Below are 6,007 nucleotides of genomic sequence, written 5' to 3'. Positions count from 1 at the left end.
CAAGATCTAAACCGTAACATTTCTTCTTGGGATGTCTGACCTATGGCACCACCACTATTCTCGATGTCTTCTATCCCCGTAGATCTTTTCGACTGTTTCTTATCTCATCGTCTACTCGACATGCATGTGTGACCAACACCTATTTGATGTAGTACAGTAGTAGGTTATGTTGCGACTATTCTTTACCAAAATGTAAAAATGAAATGAAACCACGAAGGTTCCTATATATAGGGCAATGGCCTGATAGCATTCTTCATGGAAATAAAAGGTTGGTAGGCATTCATTGTTTTCCCGTAAGTTGAATGCTACGGGTTGCACCAGTCTGATAGCAAGTAAAATAATGAAAAAACTTTTTTCCCTTCAATTATTCAACCGAGTCTAGATTTAGTGTCTTAGAACCAAAACCTAATAAATTATACTTTCACATTTCAAAATTATATATAGTTTTCTTTCTTTTTGAGATGAGAAGTCATATAGTTTTTCACTCTTGGACCATGTTTCTATTTTTGGATTTTTTTTTTTGAGAAAGGGTGGATTTTATTGAGTCAAAATGAAGCATTAAGAGGATATAAACACAATGAGCAAGCGCCCGACTTCTGCATAGTTAGAATGCATACAACTAACATTAACACATGCAGACAAACATGCCAATAACTAGCAAAGTCATATGAGACCAAACTATGTGTAGGTGAGAGAGAAAAAAACATAAAAGGGATCAGATCTGCTATCGGTAAACTACGTCAATGACCACCAACCATATCAGGACACCACACGGAACGACGAGGTTCTTCAATAACAACGCCTTCAAGAAGGAAGTGACGCTAAAGCACCGCCGTCATCGGATCCGTCAGAATCTAGGTTTTCACCCTGCGGAATCAATTCGAGCATATCCAAGCAATGTCTTCAACAAGGTAACGGCGTAAAAAAAATAACCATTGCCAGGATTAACGAACTCAAGTTTGACCTAGGCTTTCATCATGGAGCTCAAAACCAAGTGCTTAGTAAGCATTGAAATTCAAAAATTATAACAAGTCAGCAAATCATCTTGTGAAGTTTATCTCTTCCCAATCTCTATGCATGTAACAAACATCACCACCAAGGTCCAAGAAGCATATGCTGCCAACCAGATAAATTAGTTGTATAACGTCAGGTTTACTGTGGCTTTTTCTAAACAGCCTAGAGCTACAAAATGACCATCCACTAAATCTCAACGACAAGGTGAAATGAATAAAATTAACTAGAAAATAGGAAAGAAACAGAAATAGTTTCAGTACTCATGTTTATGTTCATATAATACAGGGGTTCGGCAGTAATTGTTCTTTTAATTAGCATCATTTTGCTATAGGTTTTACATATAAATCCATTGTGGTCAGCTGGCTCCAGTGTCATAGTGCTAGCTCCACCGCTACTAAGAGAGATGATATTGTCTTCATCGAGGAGCAAGATAATAACGAGCGCGGAGTGCTTGAGGCCACGGAAGAGAATCAACACGAGCACGTCTACTTGATGCTGAGTATGTAACGTAGTAGAGTGGGATGCCCTAGTGAAGGATATGTCGGCGCGTCGGCCGGTTGTCGGGATTGGGAGCCCACGTTCCCGTCGACCAAAGGCACAGAGGCTCGAAGACGCGGTCGATGAAGCGAACTATTGGTTATAATTTACCTTCATGGTTAAGCATCTACATTCATCTCAAGTAAATGGCATGAAACTATCGGTTTTAAGGCAAGGGTTTCATAATACTATCAGCTTTTGTTTTTTCACTGATACCTACCATAAAGTTGGTATTTCATTTCAAAAAATACGGATGAATGTGATGATTAAGTTTGATCATATTTATGACGGGGATGTCCCTCATGTAAGTTAGATTCCTGTGGTCGGAGTGACGACAACAGCTCGTCAGCGGCTTGTTCTGACGGTGGTAATGGTCGTTCGATGGTGCACGGTTCTAAGTGTATTTTTTAATTATATTTAGGATGTTTTTATGTTTTATGAACCTTTATAATAGATATGGTTCCTGTTTCACAAAAAAATAAAATAAAAAACATACGCTCCGCTATAACGTTGTATTTTGTAGCAAAATATAAATTAGAAGGAAGCTTCATTGTACTTTCTTGCATTACTGATTCTTTCTATCAAGTAATACGATAGGAACAATAGTGATGACATAGTAGGAATTGGATTATTGAATAATCGAGGGATACATGTATAATCAAAGTTCAGTGAATTTTAAAATAGCAGGTGTATCGTATTTAATAATATAGCAAAAAACACACTAATTTGAATTTAAAGTGGACCAAGATGATCAAATTGAGGAGAGGATGAGAGAAGAATCAAACATATGTTGCAACATGTATGCGGAAGGAGAGATGTCAGAAACAACAGCAAAGCAAAGATACATGAAAACAACTTTTTACACGAGAGGTCGTTGGTGAGCATTCAATTCTCGCTTAGGTCGAAGGCACATGAGTCATGTACATGTAATAGATGGGCCAGTAAATGTTACTTCAAAAAAGATGGTATAAATACGGATCCTAATTTGCGTACTCGAAGAGCTCAACTTGTTAAATGATATTGATAGGACTGTTCCTCTACCCTTTCACCCAACTGAGCTCTATGCATTTCGCGAATGGGCTGATAACTTAGCTTAGCTCCAACACTTATATGCTAGTATTTTGAATATGATAAAGCTTATTGTTCACGAATTATGAGTTTCTTTTTGCGGGAACACAAACCACAAGTTGCTCGCACAACTATGTATAGTATGTTTAGAAAGGAACTATGTATAGTATAATAAAGAGGTAATATTACCGGTGGTGCTTAAACTTGCCACCGTTGTTCACTTTGGTGCCTGAACTTGAAAAATACACCAAACTGGTTCTAAAACTTGGCACAGGCGTGCAAATACGGTGATAATCCTATATGTAGACATATAATGCGCTGATGTGGCACCGTATAATGATTAGCACGCACACGTGGCGCGGGGCCCACTTCTAACAGAGGGCTTGCTTTATATATGTCTCTATGACTAGCAGGCCCCATATGTCAGCACAAAGGAAAATCCCATTTAAAAATTGAAGTGAATAGGATTCATAGTGTCCTGGGGATAGCGATCAAGCTGTGCTAGCCACTCCACCACTCAAGATTATTTGTCATGTGAGTGTAAACGCCTTATCTATTAATAAATCAACAGGCCCGTCTGGTTTAAATGGGCTGCAGTCAGTGCAACCCATGTTAGCGTTCTTTTAAATTTTTTAGAATTTGTAAAAAGTACGTAAAATTTAATGATTGTATTAAGTACAAATTTCAAATATTAGTGTGTTTATAAATATTATACATACAAAATATAACTTATTTATAAAAATGTTCAAATAATTTTAAATAGTTTGGACGTATTATTTTTGGAAAATTCATATAAAATAAATTGTATTTATGGTTATAAAAATATGTATATAGTTTAGAATATCATAATTATTGGTGAAATTACAATTCATAAATATTATTTTAATTAAAAAAAATGATATGCACATTTTCATAATTCATAAGTTTGTTGCTTAATTATTTTTCGTATAACTGAAAAATATTCTTAATTATGGGAAAATGAAAATAATAATATAAATATGTACATCTGTCTATATTTCAGTTATATAGAAATTATGCATATGTGCCATGAGTTAAAGTTACCACGAGCGAATATTAATAAAATTTTGGATATTGTAAAATTGCGTGAACATTTTATAAATAAATTATTTTATTTGTAGGTATAATATTTATAACACACGGACATTTGAAACTTATTTTTATTACTGTGATTATAGTTGACAATCTTTTTACAAATTTCTAAGAAAAGCAAACATGCCCAAAATGGGCTGCAACTAAAAGCCACGCCCGTCTTCCTATACGTAACATAAGGTGTCATTTATCTATGTACGATATCAGGATTGTGTCAGAAAAAAGTATGATATCAACTGATTGGCCAAGTTCTAGTGCAGTTCTCTTGCAAGCGCTACGTTGCTTGTTCGAAACTGACTGGCTGCAATTTTTATGGTTTATTTTTACTCTCTGCTGACATATGGACCCGCTGGTCATAGAGAGATATATATAAATAAAGCATCTGTTATAAGTGGGTCTCATGCCACGTGTGCATGCTGATAAAAAATACGGCGCCACATCAGCGCATTATACGTTTAGTGGATGAGATTATCACCGTATTTGCACGCTTGTGCCAAGTTCTAAAACCAGTTCGGTGTATTTTTCAAGTTCAGGCACTAAAGTGAATATCGGTGGCAAGTTTAAGCACCATTGATGATATTACCTCTATAATAAACTTACATAACATCTTCTCCAACGTGACAACATTGTGATATCAAACAACGGAGTGCCTAAACAAATGCATGTACTCCAACTATGCGTCTCTTTTCCTGTCTGCAATCCAGCTGAACCATCATTTAAAAAAAAATCGTTTCAAATCATGCTAGCCGCTCTAGCTTTCATGCATGCTAGAGTAGTTGAGTCCAGTGTGTTGTGTGTGAGAGAGAGAGTAGGAGGAGATGCATGCAGCTTCTTTTTAAATCCTTCACTGTTTCAGAAATAGTGGCCGGCATGCAGCTGTTCGCTGCTCACTCGTGGAGTCGTGGCTACCTCTGAACTCTTTGGCGGTAGGCTAACACAGTCTACCGCCAAAGCCTTTGCGGGTAGGGTATTCTTTTTATCAAATCGATGTGATGGCACGGTTAAGTCTTATCGTTGAAAACCTTGATGGTAGGTTGTGTTACCCTACCGTCATCGACCCCAGCAGTAAAAGGGATCAGATCCTGAAATATTATCAAACCGGGGTCAAATCTCTTTCAACTTTTGCAAAAGGGTCAAAACACCAAATTTAGCCCCTGTCAGTCGCCGCAACTTGCTCGTGGGCTAGAGCCCGGCCCTCCCACTTTCCTCCTAAAATAATTTTGTTGCTGCGGCAACTGCAATTCCCAACCCGCCACCCACTAAAACACCCATTTGTCCCCTTGCTCTCTCGCTCGCCACCGCCTACTCCGTGCGGTCGACTCCAGGAGGCCTCCTACGCACTTCTCCCCCTCCTCGGTACGGCCTCCCTCCAGCAGTCATCGAGTTCTAGGCATTTCATCTTTCCCGCGGAGTTAGTTTTGCTGCGGCGATGTCGAATCTAAAGCATCTTTCCGTTTTTAGTTATTTTTTTCTTGAAAGCGGTAGTGGTTTTACTAAATGGAAAGTTAGAATTGTTGTTTAGGAAACAAGCATTCCAGGCAGAGTTTGCTTGGGTACTTATTTTCTTTTTCTGACCGGATTATTAGACGGGTTTTGGGTATGCTTGGCCAGAGATGGGATGGTCTTTCTCTGATGATTGTGCCTCGTTTCCTCGGTTGCTTTGGCAAGAAATCCATGGACTTCTTAGATTGATGTTTTATCGATAAATTACCGGTCTTTGTTTGGGTAGATTTACTTACTTGAGCACTGCAGCGCTTGGTACTCAGACCTCGACTCGAGGCATCATTAGAAAAGCCAAATTTTGTAGGCCCTAGTTATTTTCATAGGGAGCAAACGGTTTGGTGGTACAAAATTGAATGCAATTTTTTTTGTTGCTCAAAGTGATTTTCATCGGAAGGAAATGGTATACATCTGGATAATAGTTGCTGAAGAAATGTTTGCCAAGAATCAAGTCACATATATTGCCTGTATGCAGTATTCATGTGTACCCAGTGGCAGATCTAGGATTCTGAAACGGAGTGGAAATTACAATAAATATGACATGCCAGTAGCACAATAGAAATTGATCGATGTGATCTTACAAACATACGTAAAATTCTCTAATAATTCTTGATTTTGCATAAAAAAGCCTACATGCCTTGAAAAGTTCAAAGAAGACTATGTGCATGTGTTCATTCTTCCACATTTGATAAATATATGTAATCATGGGGCTCTAGTTGACATTCTGTTCTTCAATATGACAATGAAATTTATTGATTAAAAATTGAGAACAATGCAT

This window comes from Triticum dicoccoides, chromosome 5B (assembly GCF_002162155.2).
Source record: "Triticum dicoccoides isolate Atlit2015 ecotype Zavitan chromosome 5B, WEW_v2.0, whole genome shotgun sequence".
Lineage (NCBI taxonomy): Eukaryota > Viridiplantae > Streptophyta > Magnoliopsida > Poales > Poaceae > Triticum > Triticum dicoccoides.
The sequence above is the reverse complement of the archived record's forward strand: the minus strand, read 5'-3'. Positions refer to the sequence as shown.